Consider the following 8,236-nt stretch of genomic DNA (forward strand, 5'->3'; position numbering starts at 1 on the left):
AAAAACATGTGCCACTACACTTGACTGTTCAACTTTTGTACCTTGCAAAGAAGAACTGACCTAGACTTCAGTACCCACTCCTTTAGATTCAGTCCACATGCTGGAGCTTTTGAGGATCATCCTGTTAACATAGATTCTCTCGAGCTCTGGGAGAAAGGTTAATTTGCTTCTTCACCAAAGCGAGGGGAAAAAAACAAAAAACCCTAAGCCACAGCTTATTTCTCTTATACTTGGTTTCCTAGTATCAGAATCAGATATCAGTGTTTTATACATCCTACAGAATGATCTACATTAGCCATGCTTTGTTTTGAATGGGTGAATTCACTAAGTATATAGCAAGCAAAAAAGATGTACAGGGGGCCATGACAACTCCCTCTGTATTCCAATTTTAGTCTTTCTGTTGCCAAAGTGAAAAGGTTTTACAGTTTTACTTTTATATGTATATATCTGTATGAGCGAATGTCATATGTGTGGAGGTGCCCTAGAAGGCCTGAAAAGGGCCTGGGTGCTGCATCCCAGCCCTGGACTATACTTTAGATGATTAGGTGAGGACATCCTCTGCTATGACCATCCACCAACCAGTCTTTGAGTTCTTTAAAGAGCCTAGCTCAAATTTTCAACTGGAAATCATCATGCATAGGCATTAGAAATCAGGATTGTTAGCTAGGCAGTGGTGATTACATATCTTTAATCCTAACCCTTGGGAGGCAGAGGCAGGTAGATAACTGAGTTTGAGGCCAGGCTGATCTGCAGAAATTCTGGCTTTGCTATAAATGAACATGAATGCCTCCTGGAGTAGATGAAGAAATGCCATTAAACCCCACAAAATTATTGATCTTCTGTCCTCTAGTCTGTCAGTGCTAGAAAATGTTTAAGAAATATGGCAGAACAAGTTAATGTTGAGGGCAGATTCCATTAACTTTCGCTCTTTTAAACTGTTACTAAGGGGCTGGAGAGATGGCTCAGTGGTTAAGACATGTGTTGCTCTTGCAGAGGGTCCTGGTTTGGTTCCCAGTATCTACAAGGCTCACATCTGTCTACAATGTCAGTTCCAGAGGTTCCAGTGCAGGAAAAACACATGAAATAATCAAGCTGGACGTGGCTAAAGAAATTTCTATAGGAATTTGATGTGGAAGGAGGACATGAGCGGGGTGACACATCCTCTGTCTCAGATGGGTTTCCAGAGGCCCGGGCCATGGAATCCCCTCAACAGGATTCACACTTATCCCAGCCTCTAAGAAAACAAGTCATGGCAAAGGACTTCTAGAACTCTATACTCCGCAGACTTGATGGCCCTAGTGTTGGCCAAGAACATCGGGAACCCAAGCGTCAGTTGCTGTTGGTGAAGGAAGATGGTTTCAGGGCTGTTTGTGTTTGGTGTTTCACTCTTGTCTAGGCAGAGTCCCAGCAAGGAACTGATAGCGAACCCAAGCAGTTTAATTGAAGAAAACACAAATGATGGATGTGAAGCATGAACACCTAGCAATTTTAGAAAACTATTATCACGCTTTAGGCTGGACAAAAAAAAAACCACAACACACACACACACACACACAAAAAGCAGGAGTTTAACCTACATTTGTGACAAGTTAAAACAACAGATTTATTCTCATAGTTCTGGAATTTCAAAGTCTGAGATCTTATTTCTTTGGGCCAAAGTCAAAGTGCTGGGAAGCTCTTGTAAGATAATATTTCTTTCCTGTTCCAGGACAGGCTTTGTCCTTGGAATCAGCAGCCACTGAGTGTCCTCCTCTGAACACTGTTCCCTTCCCTCTGCCTCACTCTAGTGATGACATCAGAGTCTTCATAGTGGGCCCACTTGGAGTATTTCTTTCATACCTCTGTTTCAAGATCCGTGGCCACATCTGCAAAGTACTTAGGGTACAGAAGCTCATATTCACAAGTTGTAGGACTAGTGTAACCAAACCTCTTAGGGATAAACTGTCATCACTTGTCTCCATGCCCTTGGAAGTTAAAGCAGTTCAGAACATGCTGCTCTGGTGGGGTTGACAGTTTTGAATTAGAGGTCATGCCAACACAACATAAAAGCAGATGAAATTCCCTCACTGAAGGTCTCTTCTTTGAAATCATTTTCTTCAGGAAGCACTTTTGCTTGAGCCCATTCTCACTGTTCAGCACTCTCTGTCTTAGGCTTTTATTGCTGTGAAGAGATAACATGACAACTAAAAAGGACAACATTTAATTGTAGTTTACAGTTCAGAGGTTTAGTGCATTATCATGGACAGCATGATAGCACACAGGCAGACATGGTGCTGGAGAAAAAGGTGAGAGTTTATCTCTGCATTGCCAGGCAGCAGGAAGTGAATTAAGACACAATTCCTTCAACAAGGCCATATGTCCTAATAGTGTCCATACTCCCTATGGATCTATGGGGGCCATTTTTATTCAAACCACCACACTCTCCAACACAGTTTGTGTATGTTCAGCTAGGTTTCTACAAGTCCTCATTTCCTGGTGTAGGCTCCCATCTTAAGTTACAAAAGAATCCTGTACTGCACAGCCTTTTCATTGTTGATCTCTTTCATGACAGCTCTCAGTCGAGCCAGAACAATGTCCTAGGGGACACAGGCAAAACTGCATTCTTTACAGAATCTATAAAGACTTTGTGTGGCTCAGTGGGTACTAGAAGGCAACCATGCAGGTTGGGAAAAAGCAGCACACAGGGTGAGACCCATTCAGGTGACTGTCATCAGTCACTGTTTTCCTGTGTGTGTGTGTGTGTGTGTGTGTACGCGCGCGCGCGTGCACACACATGCACTTATACACATAAATATAACCTGCTGAGTCCATTTATTGTTGCCTGCATGTACATGATATCAGGGCTGAGCACTTGGTTTTGGATAACCAATTAGAGGGTATATCCTTGGGGATGACTAATCCACCCTGTATCAACAGTCATTGGTTGCCTATAGTCCTTTATTGGAGTGGGACCTCATGAGATTTCTCCCACCATTGATGTTGTCATTATTCAGATATTATTTAGGCAGTCATGTTGCTAAGGTAACATGAATGTAGCTTTCTTGTCATCCCTAGGAGACAGTTTCAAAGCAGACCTCCTGGTCCTCTTGATCTTATCATCTTTCCTCTTCTGAGACGTTCCCTGACCATTTGTTGTGTGGGCTGTGTTGTAGATGTATCAGATGGGTCTTTTGTACCTCACAATCTGCTCTCTGAATTCATCCAGCTATGACTGCCCCCTCAGTCCAACCCATCCCCCCCCCACACACATGCCCTCCACACACAGGGTTTCTTGGTTTATCCCTGGATGTCCTGGAACTTGCTCTGTAGACCAGTCTGGCTTCAAATTAAGAGATCTACCTGCCTCTGACTCGGGTGCTAAGATTGAAGGTGTGGGCCATCATAACTCATTTGTTTAAACAAATGTCTATTAAGCCGTTGGGTTTAGAGTGTGTTAGGCACAGAGAGCTACTGAGCAATGTGATCTTGGCCCATACAGAGTTTACAACACATCTCAGAAAGGATAAGTACTGTAAGAAAGAAACTAGTGTCAAGAGGACACGCATGCATTAACACTGCTGCAGCTTGAGAAAGAGCTTGCTGCTAAATTGGAATATTCCCATCTTGCACTGGACAGGTTCTCCAATGACTTCTGTGTGATGAGTGTAGCAAAGTAGATTCCAATTAATCTTCATTTTGTAAGAAAGAAGCAAATGACTTGATCTTTTTGATGTATAAAAGAAAAGGTTTTGGGAGTGGGAGCTGGCTCATAGGTTAAACACACTCATTACCAAGACTAACAACCTGGGTGTCATTCCTTGGGACCTACATGGTGCAAAGAGAATCAGCTTCTGCAAGTTGTCCTCTGACCTTCATGTCACTTCTGTCCTTGTGCTATGTACTCTTCCACCCAGTGTAATTTTCTTTTAAAAAACTATTTGTCTTTTTTTTGACAGAGTCTCTTGTAACCCAGGCTCAAACTCACGTAGTCAAACATGACCTTGAAACTGATAATCTTGCCTCTGGCTGTCAAGGAGCTTGGGGTCTCCCATGCCAGGCAAGTGCTCTACCACCTAGTACAACCTCAGTCTCTAATGTATGATTCTGAAGCCACGAGTTCTAACATGGCCACTGCTCCTGCTCCTATGTACATGTACATGCATTCATAATGTGCACATGATCCAAGAAAAAGAGAAAGAATGGCAGTGCCTTTGCCTCTGAGGTCACACTCTCCTTTCTATGGGGACTGTTGTAACCCCCGAATTACTGATACTGGAGAGACTTCAGTGTTGTGTTGTGTATAGCCCGACCCCCAGAAGCTCCCATCCCCTCTGCAGCCCAAGGCAAGCACAATATGCAGACAGCTGGTTTCTGTGAGGAATCTTCCTGCAGCACCCCAGGAGGCTCCCTCCTCCTCCCCTAGCGTTAGAATGGCACTATCCATTAAACTTCCTGTTAATGAGGACATTCTGAGACAACCTCCCTGCCCTTGTGTCTCCAAAAACCAACATTGCTGATGATGAGCAGCAGAACTTCAGGTGCTTATCCTTGAGACCTTAGAGAAATAACAAGCTCAAGACACTTTATACTTTTTATCTAAAGTCTTCAAAATCTAGAATATGTTTCACACTATACCACTGGCATATTTTAAAATATTTATCTATTAGCATGTGAATGCATGATGTGTGTATAGGCAGGCACATGTGTCATGCTGCACATGAAGCACATGTCGGACAACTTTGTGGCATTGCTTTTCTAGTTGTCCCTCTCCTTCAGTCTTTTGTTTTGTTTTGTTTTTTGAGACAGTTTTCTCAAACTCAGATTGATGTGCCTGTCTCTGCCTCCTGAGTGCTGGGATTAAAGACATGTACCACAAAACCCTGTCTCTCTCCTTCAATCTTTATGTAAGTTCTGGGAACTAGACTCTGCTTATCAGGGTTATACAGCAAGAACTGCCAGGCCCAGCATGACCTTGGTAAGGGTGGAATGGCATGGCTTCTGCTTCTAAGACAGGACCAGCAGGTGTGGGCCTCCTGGAGTGTCAAGGGCTGCTATGGGCATAAGGCTTGTTATATCTTCCCTGTTAACATTAATGACTCCGTTATAATCAGGGACAGCATGAGTCAGGGAGCAAAGGTGTGGCTAATGTCTTAGCAAAATGGTAAATGCTGGGACTTTCAGGATAGCCCTTCAGGCTGTGGGAAAGAACTCTGAAAACAGGAGTTCAAAAATACATTATTTCTCAACTATTCAAAATATAAGGATAATATGAATTATATGAGGGGCTTTAGGAATCTAAAGGAACAAAAGTAGCTGCTCTGTGATCCAGCTCTGAGCTAACTTGTCAGAAAGGTACTAAGAAATATACAGAGTTTAGGAAGCAGTGATCTCAGGAGATTCTACCCAGCTAAGTTTTTTGTTTATGCTTACAAAGGCAGACAGATTCCTGAGTTCAAGGTCAGCCTGGGACAGAGGGAATTTAGATCCAGGCACTGGCATGGTAAAAGTGGTCATTTCAGGGTGGGGTTCCACCCAGCTAGTTCATCATCTGTGTTTAACAAAAGCAGACAGACCTCTGAATTCTTTTTCAGTGTTTTGTGTGTGTGTGTGTGTGTGTGTGTGTGTGTGTGTGTGTGCGCGCCCTGGAGGATCAACCACAGGGTCTCAAGTCCCAGGCTAACATTGTACCACTGTTAAAGCCACGGCTGCCCTTCTCTCTTTTGAAAGGATGTTCAAAAGCACTTGCATGGCTTTTAAATTCCTGTGATGGGGTCTCTCTATTCTTCACAATTTACCTTTTTGAGAAAAGATGACGGATGCTAAGTGAATCCACCGCGTGTCCCAGTTATTTAGGAGAGAGCACCAGAGCAGTGCAGGGGCCGGAAAGGCTACATAAACATTCTTTTCAAAAAGAACCTTTTTCACACTTGTCAGAAAACATTGTCCTCCACTAGTTTGTTTCTTGCTTCTGTTAGTTTCTTCCTTGCTTCTCTTTGTGTCCTTTTGTCTGTTTCTTGGTCTCCAGTAATTAGGCTGATGGTGGCAAGATTAACTACAAATATGTATTAGAAGCAGTCCATATTTTCTTCTTCTGTTAATTTCCTTCTTCCACAGTAAGGGTTGGTTTTTTTCATGTCACTCACATTCCTGCTCCGGAACTCATGGACAAATGCCGAGTGAACCATACCTCACAGTTAGAGATGGACTCTGTCAGTTTTCCAGTGCAAGAATTAGTCAATGCTAACACTGAAAATGGTAGCTATCAATCCTGTTTCTCGATGTGAACAAACATAGCAAATGAGGGCCTGGATAGCTCAATTGGTAGAGCATCAGACTTTTAATCTGAGGGTTCAGGGTTCAAGTCCCTGTTCAGGCATTGATATTCAAGCTTTGAAAGTTAGACTTGAGAGGTAGACTTTTATAATACTCCAGCCAGATAGCAGTTAAGATAGCAGTTTTAAAATTACCCTTCCTGAGGAAAATGGTATGAAAAGCTTACAGGGAAGCTTCAGTTCTAGGGTAGGTTGGTTTCAAATTATTTAATATTCACTATGGTAAAGTGTAAGATTTAGATTTTCTGTCTTTCCATCTAACAGCTGAGCTCTTTGGCAGTTGGGGAGCTCTCCGCCAAATTGTGGTCATGTTGTAGTGTACTGAGAATCACAAACATCAGGAGCTTATTAGCAAGCCCTGTGCTGTGACAAAACACTCAAACCACTAGAAATAGTGTGCGTCGTTAAGAGTCACCTTTGCAGTTTATGCCAACCAGTATTAACAGTGTGACTGACAGAAGAGTAGACTGTGTGTGTGTGTGTGTGTGGGGGGTTGTTTGGTTTTGTTTTTTAAAAATATTTACTTTCTCTGTCAGAAGATTATAAATTGTAGATAATAAAATCTCTACGAACAATTCTAAGGAGAAAATAAAACAAAAAATAAAAACAACCTCTAGATTGAATATGCTCAGCCAAATCAAGGGTCAAGGACAAACTTTGCTTTGTTCTTTTTTGTTTTTGTTTTTGTTTTTTTGTTTTTGTTTTGGTTTTTTTTGTTTTTGTTTTTTGTTTGTTTGTTTTGAGACAGGGTTTCTCTGTATAGGTGTGCACCACCACCACCTGGCTGCTTTGTTTTTAAAATTTATGTGTATGAGACTTCGCAAGTGTGTGCCTGGTGCCTACAGAGATCAGAAGAGGATGTTGGATCCCCTGGAACTGGAGTAATAGATGGTCGTAAGTCACCATATAGGTATCTGGAACCAAGCTTGGGTCCTCTGCAAGAGCAATACGTGCTCTTAACTGCTGTGGCATCTCTCCAGTCCCTTGTTTGTTTGTTTGTCTTAAATAATGCTGGACAATTTCATGGACTATCCAAAGGCAATGTGTTGGGGTGTACTGGCTGTTTTTGTCAACTTGACACGAGCTGGAGTTGTCACAGAGAAAGGAGCCTCCCTTGAGGAAATGCCTCCATGAGATCCAGCTGTTAGACATTTTCTCTATTGGTGATCAAGCGGGGAGGATCTATTGTGGGTGGTGCCTTCCCTGGGAAAGCAAGCTGAGCTAGCCAGGGGAAGCAATTCAGTAAGCATATTTACTCCATGGCCTCTGCATCAGCTCCTGCCTCCAAGTTCCTGCCCCGTGTGAGTTCCTGTCCTGGCTTCCTTTGGTGATGAACAGCGATGTGGAAGTGTAAACTGAATAAACCCTTTCCTCCCCAACTTGCTTCTTGGTCCTGATGTTTAGGGCAGGAATACAAACCCTAAGACAGGGGGATAGGATGACAGGTCAGTTAGAAAAAACCGTGACACTCGTTGTGGTGGTTTGAGTAAGAATGGCCCCATAGTTCATGTAGTTGGAAGCTTCGTTTGCTTGGTCCTGATGTTTAGGATGCTTCACTTGCTTGGTCCTGATGTTTAGGATGCTTCGCCCCTAGTTGGTAGGACTACTTTGGGAAGGATTAGAAAGGTTCTTGTTGGATGCGGTGTGTCACTAGGGGTAGGTTTTGAGGTTTTAAAAAGCCCACATCAGCCAGGCCTGGTGGCACAGGCCTTTAATCCCAGCACTTGGGAGGCAGAGGCAGGCGGATTTCTGAGTTCGAAGCCAGCCTGGTCTACCAAGTGAGTTCCAGGACAGCCAGGGCTATACAGAGAAACCCTGTCTCGAAAAACCAAAAAAAAAAAAAAAAGATTTATTTATTTATTATATGTAAGTACATTGTAGCTGTCTTCAGACACACCAGAAGAGGGCATCAGATCTCATTATGG

General features: G+C 43.0%; 1 non-coding gene across 1 annotated transcript; it reads left to right on the top strand.

Annotated features, from left to right (window-relative positions):
• The first annotated feature begins 6,282 nt into the window (after window positions 1-6,282).
• On the top strand, window positions 6,283-6,355 carry Trnak-uuu. Its single transcript has one exon. It is a non-coding gene; the product is annotated as a tRNA-Lys (tRNA).
• The last annotated feature ends 1,881 nt before the right edge of the window (window positions 6,356-8,236 follow it).

This window comes from Mus pahari, chromosome 16 (assembly GCF_900095145.1).
Source record: "Mus pahari chromosome 16, PAHARI_EIJ_v1.1, whole genome shotgun sequence".
In the NCBI taxonomy this organism is placed as follows: domain Eukaryota; kingdom Metazoa; phylum Chordata; class Mammalia; order Rodentia; family Muridae; genus Mus; species Mus pahari.